Source organism: Topomyia yanbarensis, chromosome 2 (genome assembly GCF_030247195.1).
Source record: "Topomyia yanbarensis strain Yona2022 chromosome 2, ASM3024719v1, whole genome shotgun sequence".
In the NCBI taxonomy this organism is placed as follows: Eukaryota; Metazoa; Arthropoda; class Insecta; order Diptera; family Culicidae; genus Topomyia; species Topomyia yanbarensis.
The window spans coordinates 123541828-123568833 of record NC_080671.1 but is presented as its reverse complement, the minus strand read 5'-3'; the positions used below and the strand labels follow the sequence as shown (position 1 = coordinate 123568833).

General features: G+C 40.1%; 1 protein-coding gene across 1 annotated transcript in view; it reads right to left on the bottom strand.

Moving 5' to 3' along the window:
* Window positions 1-20956, bottom strand: part of LOC131680735 (netrin receptor unc-5-like) — a 1096742-nt gene extending 1075786 nt beyond the window's left edge. The window contains exon 1 of the mRNA XM_058961442.1: window positions 19548-20956. The gene's annotated coding sequence lies outside the window, so the exon portion shown is untranslated. The remainder of the gene's footprint in view (window positions 1-19547) is intronic.
* Window positions 20957-27006: the final 6050 nt, after the last annotated feature.

The following is a 27006-nucleotide window of genomic DNA, read 5'->3' as shown; positions in this document are numbered from 1 at the left end:
TAAAACCGACCATATCATTGGATCGTGCTCCAGAAAGAGCCCTTCTACAATAACCTTCAGTTTATCAAGGCACATTTTCAGATGCATCATGGGCCCTCTGATCTTCACCATCAACACACGCTCGCTGCCTGAAGTACTTCCACAAAGAGATCGTTGTCAAGCGACCTCACCTTCCCATGTCGATGTTTATGGAAAGTCTGCTTTTCCATTTCTCGGAACGTGGATTCCGGGAACTCTTCGGCGTATTTTCTGCTTCCTCTGATATTGCTTTCGCATTGGCCTCGTTAAGCGTTTTTTCGGGGTACTCAGCACGCGTTCTCAGTGCGATCTACTCTCGTTCGACGACATTCATGGCGGACTTAATCGTCATCACTAGATGCTTATTTCCAGTGTGGACGTTGTTATTGTCGTTTATGAACTCGTAGAGCTCCTCTATTTTCTTCTTGAGCTCTGTAATGTTAGTCCTCTCAAGCTGCAGTCCTATTTGGGGTCCAAAGGTCTGGTTCGGCTTACGGATCCATGGAGCGTCTACTGCATTTCATGCTGCTTATCACTAGTCGAACTTTAGGTGGCCACCTGGTGATACTGGCGATCCGCACCGTTGTCCTTTCATTTGAGACTAAGTTTGATAAAATCGGCACGGCCATCTCCGAGTAACCGATGTGCATTTGTTGGTCACATACATACACAGACACACACATATGTACACACACAGACATTTGCCGACGACGACTGCATCTCAGCAGTAGGCGGAAAGGCGATCGTGTTCGCAAGAAGCGAAAAACTTGCGAGATCGCCTGTATCGAACCAAGTTCGACTAGTAACAAACAGCCTGAAATATAGCAGGCGCTCCAAGGAACCATAGGCCTTGTGAGGAACCAGAAGTTTTCACCCTAAACTAGTAATAGCACATCCTAAGTAGGACTGTAGTTTGGGAGAACCAACACGGCGGAGCTAAAGAAGAAAATAGAGAAGCTTCTTGAGTTCATAAAGGACAAGAAAAATGTCCACACTAAGGCTGCTATTGAATTTTATTCAATTCCGTCTTCCGGTTCCGGAGTTAGGGGCTGTAGAGTACGATCACGGTTGAAATTCCCATATAAATCGGAATCTTCATGTTATTTAAAAGATGCAAAACTTCATAAAATATGTTTCAAATTGCTTGAATTTATAGCTTCAGCTCACTGATACCCAATCAAACCCACATTGACCAGTTTGGACACCTTCGGCGAAACTGAAAGCTTCAGGAAGGTAATTGAGTTCCTGAATAGAACTCACAACTCACAAACTCGCCATTCCAATTATTTGTATGATTGGATGCCGTTCGAAAAAAAAATTAGCTCCCGTCATACATTCATTTTCATTTTCCTAAGATTTGAGGTAACTGCCACGAAGAAATTATGTGAAAAAATCACCCCAGAGGCACGATTCAAACCTACAATGCTTGGGACTCCACAGCCCAATGCACAGAACCTTATACTATCCCTGGGCAACCTGGGACGTCATCATAGCACAGGGATAGCCTAATGACGTAGCATTATATGGAGGAGGGGGGAGTTTTGTATTTTGTGATGAGGTGTGACGACAGGGGGTAGGGGGTCTTGTCATGCTACGTAGCTTTTTTTAAAGGGGAATAGGGGTTGACCTGATGTCACGACAACCTTACCCGTTTCATCTAACTAACATCGTTTTTTATTTTTTTATATTTTTTACGGGAACAACGGGGGGGGGGGGGGTTGGGTTACCGTCAAGCTACGTAATTAGGGATCATCCATAAATGACGCAGCATTTTTTGAATGATTTTTAACACCCCCCTCCCCCATCGTAGCATTTTGTCACAAGCTTCTAAATAACTCCAGGTAATTACGTAGCTTGACGGTAACCTTATAAATATAAAAAAAATTAAAAAATCGATGTTAGTTAGATAAAACGGGTAAGGTTGTCGTGACATCAGGTCAACCACTATTCCCCTTTAAAAAAGCTACTTAGCATGACATGATCCCCTACCCCCTTGTCGTCGCACATCATCACAAAATACAAAACTCCCCCTCCCCCATATAATTCTACGTCATTTATGGATGGTCCCTTATCAGGAGGTATTTAGAGGCTTGCGACAAAATGCTACGATGGGAGATGGAGTGTTAAAAATCATTCAAAAAATGCTACGTCATTTATGGATGATCCCTAAGGATTTGTGCATAGGACCGGAGTCGCAAGGGTTGCAGGTTCGAATCTTGCCTCTGAGGTAACTTTTAACATAAAATTACTTTCTTTTAACTCACCATATCGATCGGTTTTCTTCGTAGAATAGTCTTAACACTCCGGAGGTCGCGCAAATGGCCCACTGAATGAGCAGCCGCTGCTGCGCTAAGAGAATTTCGCCAGATTTTCAGAGCGTACACTCAGTGCACTAGTGCGACTTCCGGAAGGTTAAATAAGGTATTGGCACTTACGTAAAAACCCAAGAAAAATTATTTGTTTACGTTCCTTGCCATATGGCGACCACAACAATAAATTTTCTCAAAGAGCAATTTGTTGACAAAAAAAAAAATGATCAAACAAAATGATCTCCAAGCCCAGACATTCAAAAGCCATGGAACTTGTTTCTTTGTTGATATCAGAAGATGTAATATTTCGCTGCTAAAATAGCAACGATTCTAGCTTTGATTAATACAATCACAAGAATTTTAACTAGATACACTTGCAAAAATAGTGAATTTTATCGGCCGAATGCGCATCTCGAAAGTCATCGATTATGGTGATGCACTAAGTGATATTTTGAAATATTTATACTTTTCAAAAGAAAATAATATCTGGCAATAAATATCAACCCTTTTAATTATTCAAAATTTTCCGTTTATTACCAAACGCCCTGTATTTAATCAAACTTTACGTAATAAAGAATTCTATTTTTTTAATGTTTAAAAATGTCAATAAGCTGAAACTAATTAGCTAACTACCTCTTCCCAAGCCTACAGCTACAGCGAGGTAAACAAGCGCACAAAGCTGTCGGCGAAATATGTAATAAAGAACCTATTGCAATAACAATTTTTACAAAACAATTTAACAAAGAACCGTTATTTCTATTCCTACCGTGATATGGAAATATTCATTGTTAAAGAAAATCTAGCTCTTGCTGAAGTTGGAGGTTGACTGAAACTGGATTCATCGAAGAAGTCAAGAACTAAACTACACTAATGGCATTTTCGTTTTTGACAGTGCACTACACCGGTGTAGTCTAGATGTTCTCTCAGAGAAACTACATCAATGTGGTCTTTCACCAATATTAAATAATTATTTATACAACTTATTGTCAGAAAAGCACATGCATTTTTCATATGGCGATTTAGTAACATTCAGAATAAGTTACATGGGCCTCCCACAAGGTTCTTGTTTAAGCCCCCTTCTCTACAATTTTTACGTGAATGACATTGATAATTGTATTGTCAGCCCATGCACTCTAAGGCAACTTGCAGATGATGGCGTGGTTTCTGTTACAGGACCGAAAGCCATAAATTTATAACAACCACTGCAAGATAGTTTGGATAATTTATCAAGTTGGGCTTTGAATCTAGGTATCGATTTCTCTACGGAGAAAACAGAGTTGGTTGTTTTTTCAAGGAAGCGTGATCCAGCTCAGCTCAGCTTCAGTTGGTTGGTAGAACGATAGTCCAAGTCCAAGAATCGCCTTAGGTTCCATGCAATCGACACATACGATGAGTCTTGAAGTACTAGCAGGAGTTCTTCCCTTAAAAGATCGATTCTGGGATCTCTCCTCTCGTTTACTTATACGATGTGAGGTTATAAATCCACTGGTAATTGAAAATTTTGAAAGACTTGTCGAGCTTCAATCCCAAACCAGATTCATGACAGTGTACTTCAATCACATGTCACAAGAAATAACGCCTTCTAGTTATGTTATGACATGTGTTAATATACTAGATACTCCCGATTTCACTTTATTTTTCGACACGTCCATGCAAGAGGAAATTCGTGGAATCCCGGATCACCTGCGCTCTCTGGAGATCCTTAAAATATTCATAAGTAAATAACAACACATTGACTGCCATAAAATGTTCTACACTGATGGGTCACGAATCAATGAGGCCACTGGCTTCGGTATTTTCAACCATAACACCTCGATCTCTTTCAAACTTGCAGAACCTGCCTCTGTTTACACAGCCGAACTAGCAGCAGTTCACTATAGTCTGGAAATCATTGATACTTTACTTCCGAGCCATTATTTCATCGTCACAGATAGCCTCAGTACAATTAAGGCACTACGCTCATTAAAGCTTGATAATCACGCTCCGTTTTTTTTTTGAAGAAGATACGAGAATATTTAATTAAATTAACAAATAAATCTTATCAAATTACCTTAGTGTGGATTCCCGCTCATTGCTCCATACCGGGTAATAAGAGAGCGAATAATTTAGCCAAAAAACGGCACTGGACGGTGACATCTATGAAAGACCTATTGCCTTCAATGAATTTTATAGCGCTTCTCGTCAGAGGACGCTTACTAGTTGGCAAACATCATGGGAAAATGGAGATCTGGGACGGTGGTTGCACTCAATTATCCCTAAAGTATCAACGAAGGCATGGTTCAAAGGGTTGGATGTAAGTCGAAACTTCATTCGTGTGATGTCTAGACTACGTTGAATGCGCATCTCCGCCGTATTGGGATCGCAGAAGATAATCAATGTGTTTGCGGAGAGGGTTACGAAGACATTGAACATGTTGTTTGGTCTTGCACTGAATATCGTGAAGTCAGATCCCAATTAATAGATTCTTTACGAACCAGAAGAAAACCACCCTATGTTCCTGTTCGTGATATCCTCGCTTTACAAGATCTTACATACATGGGCCATATTCATCATTTCCTGAAAACAATAAATATTCAAATATAATTATCCCCACAATGTTTCACGTTTTTTCCCCTGCTACCCACAAACAATTTAGATTTCTTCGCAGTTGCCGTGTCAAATAAACGTTTTTTTATGAAAAAAAACCGGTGCAGTCGGTGCTACACTCATTCAAACTTGGGTGTAATCAGTCTATCTCTTTCTTTGCACTACACCGGTGTAGCACCAAGAAAAAACGAAAACGCTATAAAATATTTGTGCCGGAACAATGCATACTATTGCAAATCACGCCATATTTGGTCTTAAGAGTGTTTTATAGCAGTTTTATTAGAATAATTGGTTTTATGTTCACTTTTCAGGAACGATTGTGGAAAACTAAAATTGATTTTGTTACTTGAGTAAGGACTCGAGTAATGTTAACATCAAATCAACAATTTCGTATGCCCGAAATTAGCAGCTGATTCAATTCGCATCACTTCGCACCAACAAGCCACGAAGCGCTCGTACGTCTGGCGGAGTCGGCCTTATCAAAGCTCGGACACCGAGCGCGGCTCACGCTTATCAATTCCGCGAGCTCACGGACATGCAAATGTTATAACGCATGTTGCTAATGGTAACAGAAATAATAACAATAATATCACTCATAATGCCGGCTACATATCTGTGTAATTTCAATAACATCATACTTGCGCCCAGCTTGCCTAATACTGACTCGGACAGAGATTGATGAGCGCAATAATTCTAGTGTGTAGCAATTGCGTACTACACACATCCACGGGCCAATCGCACGTCAACTGATAGGGAATCTCAAATGCGAAAAAAAAACACCAGTATCTACTACTCTCTCACATCTGCTGTCGAAGCAAATATTTCAATAAACCTCGAACGCGATCGGGAATCATCATTCATGGGATTTCTAATTTGTAGTGCAGGTTTTTTGCGCGTTTTGTTTATCTCTCACCGCACTGGCACTGGCTGACGGCCGGTTCGGATGGCTGGAACGTGTAACAAACACAAGTAAAACAACTACGGAACAGCAATCCAGCGAACTAACTGCGCCAGGTGCCTTTCCGGTAGATCTTATTCTCAAAAAGTGCATTCTTTGGCGGAGAAAAGTAAAAATCTGCGCAGATAAGCTATTTTGAGAGTTTTGTAACTTTTCAACACAAAAACTACCGCGAATCCCGCATATTTTGCTCGATAAACTTACAGTGGTGACTGCAGTAGAAATTCAAAAGATTCGACTCGAATGTGGTATGAGCGGTGGAACTTTAACTATTATGCGGGAGGATCTTCAGAAAACTTTTCCGGAGGAAATAATGAATTCTCTTTGAAAGTTTTTTTTTGTGTTAAGGGTGTACCCACGCTGCTTCAAGCAACAAATTAGATAGAAAGAATACATTTACCGCAATTGATGAATTCACCAGAACATGGGAAGTGGGTGGAAAAAGCAATGTCTCAGGTATCCTCCGTAATGAAGGAAAACTGACTCCTGCTGGCTGCTACCAGCATCAGCGGAAAACTTGAACCATCTTGAAACGAAAGCAAAATTCAGTGATTATGCTCGAAAACGGGTAACTTTTCGTTCCGAATTATCCTTAGCTTGGCATGGTATGGCGTGCTGCTGGAATGGAAGCTTGTGTTTGCGTGGGATGCTGTGCGGTGGTGCTAGAAAATTCGCAAAGTCAGACTAACAATCTAATTGAGGTTCAATAGTTTCTTCTCAAACGCGTCCGGAGTTCGATCATCCCGGGCACTGTTCAACTCCCTTATGAGAGCATGGCATAGCATTCTGTCTCACTGCAGAGCAGTTCAAAAGGTCTTTCGGAACAAATAACATGGGCACTGCCGAACACTGGTGGAAGCTATAAAATTAGCGTAATCTGGAACATCAAATTTTCTCCCCTTTTTGAATGACAACGGTAGCAATTTTCATGGTTTATGAACCCGCAAGGCAAACGCTCGTTAACCTGTAAGAGTATTGGCTTCCCGAGAGCATCGAATAACATACAGCCAGCCAAAGCATGAGACGCGATGGCAGGGAAGGTTGCACCATCTCGGTCGTCTCTGATTTTCGAGCAGCGATTTTCCCATTTTGTGATTTTGTTTGCTGCGAAACGGACCGGGTAAAGATTCAGGTGATTGTACGCACAAGCATGCTGGGGTAAGGTAGAATGGCTGTTTTTAGATAGTAGAGTGAAAGGATACCCACGAGGGACGGGAATGATATGCAGCGTCTGCTGATTATTGCTGAGTGTTGAGTTGGACATGCTGTTTCAGCACGGATTGATGCTATACTTGGGTTGGTTTTCACTGCCATTTTCAGTACTATCTACCATAATTCTTGCAAACTCGGGTCAACTTTGGTTTCTTCAGCATCAGCGCGTTATCAAATGAAAATACATTGTATTAGAGATTAGAATACCTCATACGCATCAAGTGATGTCTGTTCTTATGTATAATATCTAAAATATAGTACAAATACAATATATTTCAATAACACTGACAATGTCCAAGATAAGTCTTACTGTATGACTACCGTCATTCAAGATAGAATAGAGATGGCGAAGCAGTAAACTTGAATGAAAAATTTGCAAATGTAGAATCATTGATTTTAATTTTTAACACCCTACTATACTGCCCATAAAAGCATAAGAGTCCCATATTAAAAAACAGCAAGCCGAGAAAAACGCTGTTCAAGATTTACATTTTCATTGACCTTTATGGATGGGACAAACATGGTTTGGTATTTTTTTGATATTTTCTAAACAAACCTGGTAATCTTATTTGTGCATTGTGATTCAGTGGTGATACAGAATACAATCCAACAGATAACTTATTTTCGACAACAATTCATATGGGACCATTATGCATTTATTTGCAGTATATAGCTCTTTACCAAACTGGGTTAGGAATAATAGCATATTATTTAGTTAAAACACCCTGTACCTATGTATGGAAAACCAAAAATCCGCAAGTGCAGTTACATATTAAATTATATGAGACTCCGTAATCGGATTTACAAAGATCACCCAAATAATACTCAGCACACTAAATAGTGACCATGTGATAATTGAGTTTGCAATGTCTAGTCAGGGCCCTGAAAATAATACTGCAATTGTTCTTGGAAAAATGCAACAATTTATTTGTCATTTTCAGACTCACATCCGGAAGAATAGATTTTTGTTTGGATAATACTTTCCAAACTACACCAATATTGGACAAGAACGAATTTTGTATCAGTCGCAGCGCCCGTTCTAGTCAATTTATCGATTAATTCTTTTCCAGTAATTCTCGGAAATAAACTGGTACGCATAAAAGGTAGATAGCATTTGAAATGCTAAGTCCTTCGATTTAAGTTCCACATGCCATTACTAATTTCGAATCTGCCGAACTAAATGTGTTAATGGCAGCGTGACAGTCAGAGCAAAAATAAATTCTTTTACCGCAAATTCTCTGTTGAAGTGCCGATTGTACGTCACTTTGAATCCCAAAGAATTCTAGTTGGCATACGGTACAGTATCTACCAAGCGAATGAGTTTGGTCTAATCTTATTTCATGATAATAGACACCATCACCAACTTGGCCCTCAAACAAGGAATCGTCAGGTTAACAAACTACGTATTCTTCAAGTTGTTGCTCCACACAGCCAGACAGGCATTCTCCGCGAGGAGGGATTTTTACAGTAAAAGTTTAAAAAGGAGAACTACATATGAACATGGTTACATCCCAAGTAACCTGAGGCCATAGTCTTGTGTGGCTAGTTGCACGATCTATCAGTAACCTAAAGACGAAAATCATCAGAATGTGATCTTCATTGGCCATGACAGTACAAATATCACGAGTTGTGAGGTCGGATGTAAGACATCCGTCAATAGCACTATTCGCAAGTATACATACACGAAGCATTTCACGTGGATTTGTCATGCCATTTTTGTTGAAAGTGTAGTTCACAGGGGATTGAATGGTTACATGAACAACATTCCGAGCTTCGTGAAATCGTGATTAATTTTTACACTAGTAACATTCTGCGGGCACTAAATAAAAATTGAACATAAACATATTATTTTTGTTCATGGTCCTGTTTTCGCAACGTAAAAACGTGATTGTTCCCAATTTCATGGCACTTTATTAAAGATTTTGTGAACATTTTTTTAGTGTAGACAAACCATCTCAAAATATTCCACAAGATTTTGAAACCCAAATTCAAAGTAGTTTCGATGATGTATAGTCAAACGTACCAAAAAGGTATGCAAGCACACGGACAAATATGGTCATTGGAGAAAAGAGGTTTACTCGTCCACTCGTTTTTGAGGGTGGTTCAATTGGATCTGTAGAGCTTGATTCTCGGTAGGACTCCCAGTCCAAATCACTCACTACAATTATAGATGAGACGAAAACTGTGTCCCACTAAAACACTGCCTACAGCGCATATGTGGGGGCGTGGCGACTTCCTGATCGCATGGGCGCGAGCATTTATATGTCTGCGCATGAGATCGCGTTTTTTTTAAATTTTATAATAAGTGCTGAAAGGTCCACTTAATCACCGGGGTGTTTTTGTGGTTGCGAAATCTTAAATGTAGGTGTACGTGGCAGAGTCGGAAAATGTCTTTTTCATTTATCAAAATGAGGAGAAAATGACGAGAGAGTGACGCTCATTTTTAAACCACCAGAACTTTGTGAAAACGAAAATGAAACAACGGCTTACGATAAAGCGTGTAAACTTAATTTCATTATTTCATCCACACGCTCGTTGAGAATGGCATTAGTACCTTCGATATTGAATATAGTGCAGGGGAAACAAAAATACACTAGTAACGATATTTACTTTTCGTTGTTCGCATCTATGGATTTGCGAGGTAACGATGATATTAGAGGACTGAAGCACTGAAGGTGTGCATATTTCTCGTGTTTGCGTGTTTGTTACATAATTTCAACTCATTTAACTTAAAAAGAAAATACAAAAATGCTTGATTGTAAATGAAAATGAAATTGAATAATCATATTGTCATAGGAAAACGAAAATTGCTACTTGCGTTACTCGTTTCGGTAGCATCGAAAGAAGAAGGGGCGTTGTCTTTATTGTTTTGTTTAGTATGTAATTAGTGACGAAGAAGAAGAAGGCAGAGAAAAGACGATGGTTAATCCATTGCGTTTAATCGTTCGTTGAATGGACATGATAATTTTAGTCATTGATGCGTGGATGATGGTGATAGCATGTTCACCTTTTTGTATAATCGTGAAGAGTTCGAGCGCTTGTATGTTAATATGCTCGATTGTGTGGACATGTCTGTAGTGTGTGCTAGGGCATGTGTAGCTTCGAGTGTGTATATTCGATTGTTTAACCGTGCCACCGATCATTTGAACATTTACGTGGGTTCTAGAATTTGCATGCGGACCGTGAATGTGATGTTTAATGTTGAGTGAACGGTTCAGATGCTAGAAGAGAGTGAGTTCTCTCATATTCCTAGAGCTCCCAGAAACGAATTTTCCAGTGTCTATAAGCGTCATTCCTGACGTAATAGATTCATGATCACGAAAAATGAGGCGTTTTTATATTCGCGTTTGAGACCGCGTTTATAAATTTATTGGTGTTAGAACGTTCATTTAATCATCGGAGCGTTTTCATGCTAGCAAACTCGCTAGTATAGGCATGCGCAGATGATCGCGAAGAGCTCAAGCGTTTGTATGTTAACGCTTTCATGCACATGTTGTCTTGGCTATTATACTAAGAAGCATGAACCAGTTCTATAATAAAAAATTGATATTTTATGATGATGTCAGTCGTAATTATTATACGAACCAATTCACGTGAATACGTGAATGATATTTGATGATTTTGGTAACTATTTCACAAGCGTGTTGTTTATAAACAACAACATTTTTAAACAGCTATAATTTTAGATTTAGGATTTGCTCACAAAAACAAGTAAGACTAATAATTATGACTATGATCTTTCATTTGAGCACTAAAAGTTTCAAGTATCAGCTCTAGAACTGACGTTATTGCAATTAGTCTGCTTGAGTTCCGATAGAGCAGTGCTGCCAGAGACAGTTTACGTAGACGACGAAAAATGAAATTTTCATATATCGGCATTATTTCGCATTATTATTAAAAACTGATCAAACTTATAAATTTAGGCTGCCTTCGACTACATTTTAGGACATATTAGGCCTATTGTAAATATTCTAGGAGAACTGCATGGAAGATTGGGAGGTAAAAATTGAGCATCTTGCAGCACCGCGAGGCAAGCAGCTATCTTTATAAAAAAATGGTATTTCGTGTTTCTTGAACCCACCATTTTGAATCAAAAATAGTTGTGAAACCCTATCTGCACTAGAAAAAAGTTGGGCATGAAAGGGTTAACGTACTTGATCGTGTGGACGTTTGTATGTCACGTGTGCTAGCCTGTAAATGACTTTGCGTGTCGAAATTCGATTGCATAATCGTTTGGCCGATTGCATATTTGTGTGGGTTCTTGAATGTTCGCGAAGACTGTGAGTTTGATGTTTAATTCTAAATTATTTAGTTATATATGCGTCGTATGCGTATATGCGCGCGTCATTTATTACTATCCCAACTACTAGATAGAGAAGCAATCATGTTTATTACGAATGGATAAGAAATTAGATTAGAAATTCAATACAAAAATTCGAAATTCTGAAGGATGCAGGAAGTGAAGTCCGTTTTGACGCTTCTTGCGAGGTGGGATTAGGTAGATCAATTGGTCGGTGTTAAGTCAGACCGGACACTGGATAAAGAATTTCTTTAGCTACATTAGGCTCTTGCCAGATTTAAAATATGTAACAATAAACAAGAATTAGGACAAAAATTAATTTCCAATTATAACGTAGAGGATGCTGAGATTGAAACTTTAAACTCGTTTTTCTCGAAATCAATATATTGTCACTTAGTCCGGTCTGACTTAACACCGAGCAATTCTGAATTCCACAAGATCTTTAGGTTGGGTTTGTCAGTAGCAAGATAATAATGTTATCAATAACTTAGAAACCACAAGCTCCAAACGGGGGAATAACAGTAATTCAGTGTGCATTTAAATGACAAACACAGGTAGAAAACCATGATAATAAATACCTAATAATTCAAAGCGACTTTTTAATTTTTATTTAGAATAACATATTCGAACGAACATACTTTTTTAAAGAACTGTTATACTTTGTTTTCAAATTATTCCATTATATTTTTTGTTACAATTATAGAGGTTTTAACCTAAGGTGATTCGCCTCTTTTTCGGGTCAGAGAAATTCCTTTTAGAAAAATCTCTAACCCTATGCGCGGAGTTGGGAATCGAATCCAGGTAAGCTTCATACAAGTCAATCGATTTGTCATCTGCGCTCTGCTATCTCCCCTATTATGCCATTATAGACAGTTCTTAGTGACATTTTAAACGAATCGTGTATTTATTCTAGTTCAAGCACATTTCGTGTGCTTCAGTTGCGTAGCTCTCCTCTGAAGTCCTGAATCTAATCTACAATTGCAGCTTAGAAACGAACGTTATCTGCTCGATTTCATCGCCGACGCTCATCTGTTTGCAACAATACTTGAAGACCATGGCTGCGATTCTTTCGATCAGATAACAGCGGTTTAAACCAGGCACAGAAGTTTGGAAATAGGTATAGATAAAAGCACAAGAAAAAGTATTTTCCTGTACTTACAATGGATGTTTGTAATCTTCTGAAGTAGGACATTCAGATTCTTCTCCCCTGACGATATCATCATAGCCTCTTGCCGTATATCCATAAGTAGGTTACTTGCAGGAATACACCCGGACGCGAGTTGACGGACGAACAAAAAAATCGTTTCAGTTTCAGATGATGACCATAATGGATCAAGTTAACTCACTTTGGTTATTCGGCTCGAGATACATAGTTTACCGTAACGATCACGATCCGGATAGTGGAAAAAACGTGGTGGTGGTGTCCTGATTGCAGTTTCTAATCGGATCTCGTTCTAATATAAAACAGACTGGCACTATGTTGAATAGCTTCCGGGAAATATTCGATGACCTGACACTAATATCTGCGTGGAAGTAGTGTACATTACCCTTCAATTCCGTTCAACCAAAGACGGCTTATTTATTGTTTAGTTATCATAACAAACCTAGGCTTCTTAAAAATCGAATCTTGGACTTCTTGTTCATAAATGGAGAAACTTCAATGAACTGCACCGTCCCATCTTTTAGTAACGCAAATTTATCCTCTGTTGGTACTAAATGACGAGAAACGTGGTAGAAAACTCAACCCTTTGAACGCGGGAGGAACGGAGCTAAACTTGTTAACTGCAAAAAACTTTTTTTTATCTTCGCAATGTAACGAAAGTGCAATTGTTAATGTAAAACTTCATCATTTTTCTCCAATTATGAAAACATACTCGGAACCAATATATCCTGGAAGAACACCATTTGACAGTTTCATGCTATTTCTATCGATTATCAAAAACGACTTCAGCGAGTAGGCAGTTGTGTTCTTGTGCGTAAATGCTAAACGCGAATGGTTATACGAAACTAAAAAACTTGTTTCGAGTAGGTAGGACGCTACAACACTAGACTACATCTCATTCACAGTGGACTTAGATGAAAGCTTGGGGAAAACGTGCTCTATCGTCTAGCTATAGGCTATAGGGAGTACGATTTAGGTAACCGTTCGAATGGATTTTTCTTCTCCGTCGCACAAGATGGCTGCTGACTTTACTTCTAGATCTTTAGGCGATATCAATTTAATGTTGTCGAAATTTTTCAACTGTTGAAGACTGTTCTGCTGATTGTGTATCTTTTTATTTCTTCTGAAGTCTTCTTGTAATTAACTCTTGCTATCACCAAATTAGAAGGCTGTGCATTAGTCCCAATTCTTCAATAAGGTAAATAAGACAAATACAGATTCAAATCATCCATGATAATTGGCTACATAACATATTCATTATAACTTCGCTGTCAATAGAAAAATAAAAATCTTTTAATACTCTTTTAGAACGAATTGTTTCATGTGATTGCAGCGAATGAAGAGCCAAACCGAACATAGTCTAAACCAAAACTGAGTCAGACTGTAACTGTATCTCCCTACGCTGTCAGTTCATACATTTTGACAGTAGTTGGAATTAAAACCTGGTAGAGCCTCCCCTATTACTATGAGCAAATATTGAAATATAAACTGAACACCTTCTTCTGCCTTAGAATGCTATGAGTTCCTCTACTCTAGGCAATCTATTGCTTTTACTAGCTTACTGATAAAGCTAATTATGTTAATAACCCTAGAACTAATGTAGTCGTCTGCTCACTTATAAGACAACATAACCGTTCATCAATTTCACATTAGGTTTATCCCGTTCCACGAGGGCCACTTTCCGTCTGACCACCGATCCGCCTACATAAATTATCCTAGAATCCTTTAACGCGACCCAATACCCTAGATAATATAAGCCGCTCGTTACCGTGCCGGACGATGACTTTCTCTCTCTCTCTCCATTCACAAAGGACCAACTTTAACTTTAGTGCGGCTCAAGTCACTGCTCATATCAATTCATTAATCATTAAACGGAAAGTCAAAGCTGGCTATATTGCGCTCGGTGTCTCTTGGAATTTAACACCCAATCGTCGGTTCGTTGGTTAGGATGTCTACATTTGCACCCAGACAGTGCCGTACGATATGAGAGAGATACCATAAATTATTCATTATGTATTCATCATAGGGATTAAAAAGTGAATCCTTTTCGATATCTCCGTCCCTGGCTCTGCCCGGTCTTCAGTCTGTATCGTTTCGAGAAGTTGGCCCGAGCAAATGGACTGAACCGGGCGACGGAAGGATGAGATCCTAACGGACGAGTCAGAAATAATCTTATCGTGTAAAATGTGTGAATTGAACCGTTAAATTCCATCACTAACTATTATAAGGTAATGACCCTATTTTGGTTTCTATTATCTTATTACCCATTCGAAGCAGTTGATTGGAACCGAGTCTGTCATTCACGTTCAACGCATTGGTTCGAATGATAGTGTGATCGATTATCAATTAGTGACATTCGACTGGAGTTTTCGATTCGCTCAAATAGACGTATTTCACCGTTGGCGGGCTAATTTTGCTCCTATATTGGTTCTTAAAAACGAAACAAAGATGCTGATGCCAATTTATACGGCTTTCTTCGATTGTACACTGCGTAATTAATGAAAAAGTGCGGCACCCTCCATAATATGATCAAAATAGTCACTTTACTGTTCATATTGTGTTCAGTGCATCCAGGCAGGTTTGTGAACACAGTTTATTTCTTGGATTGTTGATCCTGTATATTTAGTTTTGTTAGCTTTATTATAGGTGATAGTGGGTCTTTGGTAGATATCCATTCTTGATTGGGTAAATAGGATATTGTGGCAGATAATGGCATTGAACCGAGCATAAATAAATGGATTAACTTATGTGATAGATAAGCTTTTGAGCACAGCCCACACAATAAGCGCTTATTAAAGAAAGTTTTCTATGGTGTCCGAAGAGAAAAGTACCAACGGAGATTGAGTGTAGAAGCCTAGGCAGCAGTTAAAATTTTGATTGTTCATTGTGTAGACGTTGTTAACATGTAAGCGGTGTTGTTTGAATTTGTGTTTAGTGTTAAATTTTAATAGATATTATGTTTTATAAAGCCGCTGAAGATGCCTGAAGATATTAGGGTGTCGAAAAGTCCGGTAAAATGCACCTTGTTCAATTTTCACCGAAAAAAATCGATGACCGTCCATACCAAATTTGCTAGCGGAGATGAAAACATAGCAACATAGTATCGATGATCACGGGTGAATATCCCACCTGTTCCCAAGAACACCAACCTGCAACGTGCCCAAGCTGCGCCAAATTGAACATTTCTCGACGAATTTAAAGCGGAGGATCAATTTGAACAATTTCTTTTTTTTTTCGAGAGTTGTCCTACCGGAGCTGTAGAGCTAGGTTCTCGGTAGGGCTCCCCGTCAGAACCACATACTACAATTTGCAGACGAGACAGGCAATGGCGCACAATAAAACTCTGCTCTAGGCCAATTGTAGCGGGCCTTGATTCTGTATATGATATTCATTGTACGGTTCAGCTATGCGGTCTTCGATAAAATCAACCATCCTACCTCGATGGAAGGCAACTCCAAATCAGCATTAAGGATTGTCTATCTGCACTATTCTTCGCTACATCCGGCATACCACAAGGAAGCCATCTCGGTCCAATAATATTCTTCCTCTACACACCTAGAAAAAATCGTGTAAATTTACATCTCCTGACCCTGACTTATACGAGCATCAAAAATGACTTAGTTTTACGTTTGGTTTTAATTTTAAATAACGTTGATTTTTGTAAATCGTGTAATTTTACTCAACATATGGCGTTTGTTTTCAATGGCAGTAAGTGTAATTTTATGACATAGCGCATGTAAAGTATATGTTTTATGTAAAATTAAACGGAACACGGTAAAGTTTCGTCATTTCGAGAATTACGGGTTGTTAAATTGTGTCATGTTTGTGCAATTACGTCAATGATAAAATTCATAATTTTTTGGTGTGTACTTTAATGACGTCAATATCCCATTATAAGGACCCCGCCTTTCTTTAGCCGACGACATGAAAATTTTTCAACAAATACGGGATAAAACCGATGCCGAGCTTCTTCAGAGGGACCTGGACAGCTCTAGTACGTGGTGTGATCTAAACAGAATGGTTTTAAACCCGAGCAAATGCTCCATCGTTACGTTCACGCGGAAACGCCATCCGTTTCAGTTTAACTACCATTTCTTCGGCTCGAGCATTCCAAGACACTCTCACATCAAAGATCTCCGAGTCATCATGGATTCGGCACTAACATTCAAACCACATACTTCATACATCGTGGATAAGGCATCACGCTATCTTCCGAATAGCGAAAAACTTCAGGGACGTATATTGTCTTAAATCGCTTTACTGCGCGTTGGTCTGCTCAACTTTAGAGTATTGTTCTGCTGTTTGGATTCCGTACTACTAGAACGGGATTGACAGAATCGAGACTGTCAAACGCAGGTTCATACGCTTCGCCCTTCGGCATCTCCCATGGCGAAACAGATTTAATCTGCCGAGCTATGAAAACCTTTGCTAGCTAATACACATCGATACACTCAGCATTCGGAGGGACTGCTCTCGAGCTTTGTTCTTCTCGAATGCCCTACAATCCGCGGACGTCTGGATCTTCAAGCCCGCGTTCGAGCTCTACGTACTAACTCTCTTCTACGAGCTCCATTCATGAGAACCAACTATGGTTGCCAGAGCACTGTTACCGGACTCCAACGAATTTTTAACAGTGTGGCGACGGCCTTTGACTTCAACCGGACGCGGAATGCGATAAAAGCAAAAATGTTGGCAATTTTAAGATGTAATTAGTTTAAACAACCACCATTGGGACCAAGGGGCCTGTTGGTGAAGGTAATAAACATATTGGCAAATTGGAATATGCGGGCGTAGGGTCCCGCGATCGCGTGTTTATTGCGAAGGGCTCGAACATTTGTACGTTAACGTGCTCAATCGCGTGTGCTAACGTGTATGTAACTTCGCGTGTATAAATTCTATTTTATAACCGTGTGCCTTTCGCATATTCGCGTGTGTTCTAGAATGACCGCGCGCGGACCGTGAATCTGACACTTAATATTTCGTGTGCGCTTCAGATTCTAGAAGAATCTGGGTTCATCCATATCACTAGAGTTCCCAGTCATGTCGCCGTAGAACGTGTGGTCTAGTGGATATGAGCTTTATTTTTTGATTGGTCCAACTGAATGTATGAATCTAAGTTGCTAGAATGAAGGCTAAAGATTTTCGGACGTGACCGATTCATGATCGCGCGCGTTTGCGGGTTCGCGTTTGAGACCGCGTTTGTAACTTCGTAAGTACTGAAACGTTCACATAATTACCGGAGTGTTATCAAGTTTGCGCGATCGCGGGCAGTGAGTGAGTTACCCCATATCACTAGAGTTCCCAGTCATGTCGCCATGGACGTTTTGTCTATTGGATGTGGGAGTTATTTTTTCATAATTTTTCAATTTTTTTTTGTTAAATAACATGGACCTAGACTTTTGGTACCGAGGATAGAGACTTCCGGACGATTCCTATGCATGATGGCGCGAGCGCAGGAGTTTGTAGGTTGACGCTTGAGATCACGTTGGTATGTTTATGAGTGCTGAGACGTTCATCGTATCACCGGGGTGTAACCATATTTGCGAGTTCGTGGGCGTAGGTTGCTTGGAAAATCGCGAAGGGCTCTAACGTTTGTACGCTGACGTGATTTTGTAACATATTTGCGTGTGTTCTTGAATGGTCACGCGAACCGTGAGTCTGATTTCAAATTTTCGGTGTGCGGTTAGAATTCTGGCAGAGAGTGGGATCCCTTATATCGATAGGGTTCCCGGTCATGTCGCCACGAGACGTGTTGTCTAATAGGTATGAGCGTATTTTCTTAATTGGTCCAGCGGAAGGCATGGACCTAGGCTTCTAGGATCAAGGATAGACTTCCGGACGTGACCGATTCGTACTCGCGTACGCGAGGGCATTTATGTAGGTTCCTGCTTGAGACCGCGTTTGAGAATATGTAAGTGTTAAGACGTTCACTATAACCATATTTGCTAACCCAGCTGACGGCGGGTGTAGAATGGTAGTATAGGACTCGAAAAGAAGAAATAAAAGACAATATATGAGAGATGTAATATATTAGACAGGTACAAGATACAGCTGAGGTGATGATGATCATCACATGAAAGATATACATTAGTACTTCAAACTCTACTACTACTTGAATAGCCAACCACCACACATAGCACATCCTTTCTCAATTATCTATTTGTTACTGGTTGATTGTTGGTTATGAGCGGGAAATAGAGGAAAGGTATAGAACAGAAAAAAGACTCACATCAGCCCTCCCGGCCTCCTCGATATACCATTATCGAGGCGTATTGTAATCAACATCTTGAAGCGGGATTCTTATATAAAGCAAATCCTGAGTAGTCCTAATGATCGGTGGATTATTAACATGAGAACTAATTAACCTCTAGTAGTAGAACTTGGTGCAAATAGAAACTAAAAAGAGCGAAGGTCCATATATTTAGATAACTCTATTGAATCTAATGTAGCTTGATGATGTTTACAATACCGTCAATCTCATCAACCTGCGAGAGGAAGGATCAATTTGAACAATTTCGTGGCTAAAATCGAAAAAGAACTGATCAATAAGACGACCAGATAGTTGAAGAATATGCCAATATCTTTCTTTTCAGCGGTTATGGCTGACGAACTGCCATAAGGCCGCCCCACAGGTAGGGGAGCCATTTTGTCAAATCAATTAATCAATGAAAATTTGTTTTGTTTTGATATCTTTTATCGTTTTTCAAAAGATCAAGTTCTGCAACGTAATGTGGTTCCAAAGTTTTGCTTGTTTATTCCTCACATATAAAAGGCCTCGAGAGTACGTCAAACCACTCCTATTCCACAAAAAATATCGTCATACGGACATTTTGACTAGTGAAAACAAGATTCAATATCAGAACAAAAAACTATGCGATAACGAGAGCTTTCTCGAAGCTGTCGTCACTTGTCAGAAGCAGAACAACATATTCGAAGAATTTAATTCGCCGTAACTCAAACGCGTGGAATGTTTTCAGAAAATAGCCAAAACGAACAACTTACTTTTTCTTTATCTGCACTCACGGATCTGAAGAGTCGTGATTGTTCTTCAAGCGACCGACAGGTTGATTTCGTTCCTTAGTCGGAGCTTCGTCGTTTTATCCTTTTGATGGCCTTAAATTAAAATGTTTGCTCATCGTCGTTGTTGTTCCCACGACCGACCGGTAGAACACTCGGATTTTCACTTCCTCTTTATGTTCACTCGATTCCGTTAGAAAGCACGAACAGAACACATGCACACTAGCACCAGAAGACACGCTCTCGTTTCAATGTGTATCCTTTTTTTTCACGATGCCGTCGAAGACAAGCAAAATCACACTCCACCGTCGACTTTTAACTCTCCTTAATCCTTTGTTTTTTTTTTCTTTCCGCTTGTTAAAACAAACCTTGAGGGTTGCTAGCTTTTTTGCTGCACCTCTGTTTACACAACTTTTTGATTCTCTAATCACTTTCTTCCTCAGAATTAAACGAAACAATCACGAAGGCACACCGAACCATCATCATCCTTGGTTTGTTTTTATTCAAGAACCTACTCTGGGACAGCGTTTTCCGCGAAGTCGACCTCCCTCCTATTTATTATAATTATCGAAACCCAAAATCAGCGCAGCGAACGCACACCCAAGTGGGGATCCTGCTGACCGGTGCAAGTTAGTGTTAAAACCGGCGTTAATCGACTATAGATTTCCTGGGAATCTCCAACCACAGGGCATACGGCAAACGCCGGCACACGGCGGGCGAAACTTGCGATTTAATCGCGAACACATAAACGCGACTGAGCTTCGTTCGGTTGTTCAAACACATGAAACGCGAAACTAGCCGTACGAAAACACTGGCCAACGGTTATCGTTGGATTCTTCTTCTTCTTCTTCTGCAATGCACTTTGTCTTCTCCGATAAAGACTACTTGCGGCGGGCGGACGGTTGGTCGACCGGTGGCCGTCTCAATATATCGCGCGCCCCGGTTATAATCACGATAAATGAACCGATAATTTCCCACCTCTGCCAGTTGCGCTCGTTTTTATTTTCTTTTATCCTATCCACTTTTCACTGTTGCTTCCAGCACTTTTGTGTACCGCACGAGTACTGCTTCGATTTAACGCTATTGAACTCGATTCACGGTCAAAAACAAAAACACCGGTGTCTTCATGTATGCTTTCCACCACGAAACGAAACTCACACTTGGCCCAGTTTCTTCAGAACGCAGTAATTAACGCCAACTTCGCAAACACTTTCATGTAGCACTTGATCTGGAATCCGATCCGTCGACTGAGACACTTGTAATAATCACACGCGCACGGCACTATAATTACCGTCCGGAGACTCAAGGGATCACACGAAGTAGATCGCGGAAAAGGGCAACCGGATCCCACCGTATAGCACGTACATATCTTTCAACACCCGACGTAACTCCGAAGAGAGATGAAGAGCAACTGAAGGCACTGGCCGTGCGATGTTTGAGCCGGCTACATTCGCGAAGAGCATGCGAGAGGAAGCGGTAACAAAACTGCGAGAAGTTGCAGCATAAAAAAAGTTCCTACGAGAGAAAACCGGTCGGCCAAACTCGGTCTAGTTGAACTTGAAGCATAAAAGCTCCGAGTGGGTGTTGGAGCTGGAAGAGGTTAGAGTTTGAGTTCGTAATGTTTATGTTAGTTTGGCTCTCTGTTTACAATCGCCGGTGGATGCCGGTACGGGACTGTATGTTCGCATTTCAACGGATAAGAGGGAACTCAACCTGTGCTTGCGAGAATAGAGAATGAGTGAGTAGGTTGAGTGTCGTGTTCATTTGAGGTACTCAGTTTTTAATGAAGCTTTTTAACATAACTTGCTATGGACTTGAGTTTCAAGTGACAGCATTCCGTTACAGGTGGCTTGTTGGTTAAGTTTGATAATGTTTGTTGTTAGTTCTAAATCAAGCAACCCGTCGATGCATCAATAGCCTCAATATACAAAATTTAATACGTACTCCATTGATAAACATGAGAAATGTGTTATCATTAAAAATATTTCATTGGGTAATAAAATAAATGCAGCACAATTTGCGTCAAAATCGGCAGTATTATAAAAGTAAAGTTATCAATAAAATTTATTCGAGATTGGAAAATCAATAAACTAATCAAAATCCTTACCTAGAATTGTGAAGTTATTAAATGATAAATTACTATACACTTGCGTTCAGGCCCGTAGCCAGGATTTTGTTTCGGGAGGGGCTTTAAAATTATTGCATAAATCTTTGATTTGGATCTGATGAAATTTTGAGAAGTTCCTTATGAAAACAATTACAAATGTAGAAATATAGAAACAAAAAATCCTTAAAAACATGTTCTTTGTCACAAGACAGAATATAGTACATCGAAGGATTATTGATGTTGAATTTGATTTTTATTATTTATTTGCAAGTTACAATGTGCTCTCGTTACAACAACGGATATTCTCTGAAGCATTTCTCCGCTTGTTTATTTACTTGTGGGGCGGCTCTCATTAGGCATCTCGACCATCCAACTGTAACTTTACCTACCTCCAGTGCCTTGTCTGCAGCGGTTACCGGTAAACGAATCATCGCTGTCTACGTTCCTCCGTATCCCTTCCTTAACATGACGATCCGGTTAAGGAAGGGATACGGAAGAACGCAGACAGCGATGATTCGTTTACCGGTAACCGCTGCAGACAAGGCACTGGAGGTAGGTAAAGTTACAGTTGGATGGTCGAGATGCCTAATGAGAGCCGCCCCACAAGTAAATAAACAAGCGGAGAAATGCTTCAAATGTTTAGGTTTTGGATATTTAGCAGGGGCTTGCAAAGGCAGATCCGGGATGTGCTGGAAATGCGGAGAGACGGGCCATCTTGCGAGAGACTGCAGGCAGAGGCCGAAGTGCTTGCTTTGCACCCCAGCGGAAGGAAACGACCATCAGACGGGTGGCTCTAAATGCCCAGCCTACAAGAAGGCGACTGCAGGCCAACGGTGATGGAGATGACCCAGATAAACCTGAATCACTGTGATACCGCACAACAACTGTTGTGGCAGTCTACGACAGAAACTATGTGCGATGTCGCATTGATCGCAGAGCCTTATCAAGTCCCCCATAATAACGGTAACTAGGTGGCATATAGATCAGGAACCGCTGTGATACAAGTAATGGGAAGATTCTCTATCCAAGAAGTGGTAGAACGTTCATACGAGGGTTTCGTGATAGCCAAAATCAACTGCATCTTCGTATGAGAGGCTGAGAGCAAGAGTGGGTTAAAAATTCGCTGCGAGCAAAAGCGGTATACGTTTTATTTAGAGCAAAACCGGTTTAAGTACCAGTCAGAGCAGAAATGGGATAAAAAAACCTTAGCGCAAAAGTGGGTTAAAAAGATATACCACTTTTGCCCTAAGAGGATATATATTCCATTTTTATTCTAAGAATGTTTTCAAAAATGATTTATTACCAATCAGGGAAAACCATCATCAATATGGGTATCATTTGAAAGGAGGTGGTTAGTAGATATGGGAAATCGATAATTACGCCATTTTGAATTCCAAGATGGCGACTTCCGGTTACCACAAAATAGTGAGAACCACCATCAATATGGGTGTCATTTGAAAGGGGATGGTGAGCAGACATCGAAAATTGACCATTACCGCCATTTTGAAATCCAAGATGGCGACTTCCGGTTACCACAAAATAGTGAGAACCACCATCAATATGGGTATCATTTGAAAGCAGGTGGTTAGTAGATATGGGAAATCGATAATTACGCCATTTTGAATTCCAAGATGGCGACTTCCGGTTACCACAAAATAGTGAGAACCACCATCAATATGGGTGTCATTTGAAAGGAGGTGGTTAGTAGATATGGGAAATCGATAATTATGCCATTTTGAATTCCAAGATGGCGACTTCCGGTTACCACAAAATAGTGAGAACCATTATCAATATGGGTGTCATTTGAAAGGGGATGGTGAGCAGACATCGAAAATTGACCATTACCGCCATTTTGAAATCCAAGATGGCGACTTCCGGTTACCACAAAATAGTGAGAACCACCATCAATATGGGTATCATTTGAAAGGAGGTGGTTAGTAGATATGGGAAATCGATAATTACGCCATTTTGAATTCCAAGATGGCGACTTCCGGTTACCACAAAATAGTGAGAACCATTATCAATATGGGTATCATTGGAAAGGAGGTGGTTAGTAGATATGGGAAATCGATAATTACGCCATTTTGAATTCCAAGATGGCGACTTCCGGTTACCACAAAATAGTGAGAACCACCATCAATATGGGTGTCATTTGAAAGGAGGTGGTTAGTAGATATGGGAAATCGATAATTACGCCATTTTGAATTCCAAAATGGCGACTTCCGGTTACCACAAAATAGTGAGAACCATTATCAATATGGGTGTCATTTGAAAGGGGATGGTGAGCAGACATCGAAAATTGACCATTACCGCCATTTTGAATTCCAAGATGGCGACTTCCGGTTACCACAAAATAGTGAGAACCACCATCAATATGGGTATCATTGGAAAGGAGGTGGTTAGTAGATATGGGAAATCGATAATTACGCCATTTTGAATTCCAAGATGGCGACTTCCGGTTACCACAAAATAGTGAGAACCACCATCAATATGGGTGTCATTTGAAAGGAGGTGGTTAGTAGATATGGAAAATCGATAATTACGCCATTTTGAATTCCAAAATGGCGACTTCCGGTTACCACAAAATAGTGAGAACCATTATCAATATGGGTGTCATTTGAAAGGGGATGGTGAGCAGACATCGAAAATTGACCACCACCGCCATTTTGAAATCCAACATGGCGACTTCCGGTTACCACAAAATAATGAGAACCACCATCAATATGAGTGTCATTTGAAAGGGGATGGTGAGCAGACACCGAAAATTGACCACCACCGCCATTTTGAAATCCAAGATGGCGACTTCCGGTTAGAGGTGTGCGCCGCCGCGCCGCGCCGCCGCCGCCGATGATTTTGACACGCCGCCGATTTCAGGAAAAAATGGTCAGCGCGCCGATTGCCTTTTTTGTGCTGCGCCGCCGATCATATTTAAACTCGCGCCGAGTCCATATTTGACCTGAATGTGTATTGAGTGAAAGAATTTTGGTTTATTTTGCGATAATCTTTTTGGTTGTAATAGTTTTGTGTGATTCTTACCATTACCAATCTTGAGGCAGGATATTGTAGTCCATATGGAAACAAAGCTGCTTTCGAACCGCACGGCAATTCAGCAAGAAATTAAACTGTCACCGTGTCTGCGAGCGGTTTGCTTATGAACTGTGAATTTATATAGTGTTCCGCTGTTTAAAGACTGGACAAGCGAATATCAGCCGAATAGGTCGGTAAAAGGTATTAAGATATTCAGAAGTTAAGCAATATACTTGTTCTAAGCATTTCTTGTTTTACTAATCAATCAATCGATATGATAATAAAATAGCCTGGACAATACTTTTGCTGACTTCCTACCCGCATAGTCACCCGGATCGCAGCAATCAACCGTCAGTCTGTGGAAACCATAATACTCCCTACTGTCGAGTTCTCAGTAGTTAAAGACACAAGTTACTCAGTGCAAGAAAATATTCGGCTCATGCGGAATTAGATAGCATATCGAACGAATTATGTCACTTTTTCATGGTTAGAAACAGTTAAAACCTAATGAACCGACATATAAGCCAGTACAATTGTTTCTACAAAATCTGTGTAAATATTTAAATAAAAATACATTGCAAATTACCATCGCACGCGTGAATCACCATTCTACTCAAATTTGCACGCAAGCAAAGCTCGTATAGCGTCATGCCTTCGATATAGTAATTCAAGCCGTACGACTTTTAACTATTAACCTTGGTCTGGTAGTTCAGAGGGTAAGGCGTTGGTGTCGTATAAGCCACCCGTCGTATAAGCCAGCCCCCGCCAGGAAGGATTCTTAGTAGTCAGTAGCCTCGTAACACTAGCCATGCAGTAGCACTGCACATTCCTAAAACCTGGCTGCAAAGTCTGCCGAAATGAAACTTGGAACGAAAAACTAGTGCTAGACATACTTCTGTCAACATAATGGAAGGTTACAACTGGTTCTCTCTAGAAAAATCCGCATTTCAATTTTCTTATCCTTTGCTTCTCTTTTCCTTTAATTCACCGAAAAAGTCTACAAAATCGATACAGTAGAACTTTGCCGCAATCGAAACTACCATACCATATTGGCCTATTGTTCGAAAGTGATTCGATGTTTAACCTGTATTGGAAGCCGCACCATTTTGTAATTTTATCATGCTAAGGATTTTTTCCAACGATATACGTGGGCAAAATATTGAGTGCGGTGTATCAAACGATCAGAGTGGCCCAGAAAACGTCCCGTTGATTTCTATTTCAATATTTCAGCAAAAAACATTATTGGTTATCCGCAGAATCTCGTGCTCGTGATTTTCTATTGAGAGTGGAGACCTTCTTTAGCGGTGGGGATACAGTTGACTGCTTGTCTGCTGTATCTTTGGGATTATTTGCTTCTCTCATGTCTGACGTCCAGGTCTTCATAGTTAAAGCTGTATTGGTGCCGATGGTCGGATGTTGTATCTTGCTTCTTGCACTTGCGCGTGAGCAACGTCGCCTTTTTATCCTCACCGATAGTGCAAACAGTTGATTTTGGGGTGCTGGATGCTGGTTAGTAGTTGTCATTATGTCCTGAACAACTGTTACAAATTTGGGAACCGTTTGTAGGTATTTGTATGGAGATCACTGTTCAAATAGGTATATCATCGATGAGTCGGCAATTCGCTGAGATGCATTCTCGTTTGTATATGTATCTTTGTATTGCGCAAGGATTGTTCACGATGTGGCGTCTGATGTTAATACTTGCGCGTAGGAATTTGCATGTTATGGGGACAAAGCGTGGTTTATTTAATAGTTCTGTGATTTTTAGTTGAATAATCGATCCGCATTCTCAGCATAAAGAAATTTCTTCAAGTAACAGGTTAATATATTCTATTTCACCTCACTCGGTTGTATAGGTCTGGCTCAGGCAGAAGTAGAAATCAGACTGAAGACCAGGTATTGTTATTTTATCTCAGAGGAACATTTATTAAAATGAATGGCATAAAACTTTGCATGCTTTCTGAAACTGTGTTAGCATCGATATTCGTAACAGTTGGCATTGCAAGTATTAGGAGCGGTATTTGAAATTTATCTTTAGTAATCGCAATTTTGGATATTTACTTTTATTTTTTTCCATTTTCTCAAATAAAATTAATTCCCGGTTAAAAAACAGTGTTATGCTTAAAGCTGATGACACCGCTACGTCATCAATATTTGGTTTAATTTTGACACACGCAGACACAATAGTCAACATAGCAAGATGATTGAGCAAATTACTACTTTCCATCCATATAAAAAAATATCCCACGCCGCTTTGCGCCGCCGCCGCCGCCGATGATTTTAGCAAACGGCGTCACGCCGATACGCCGC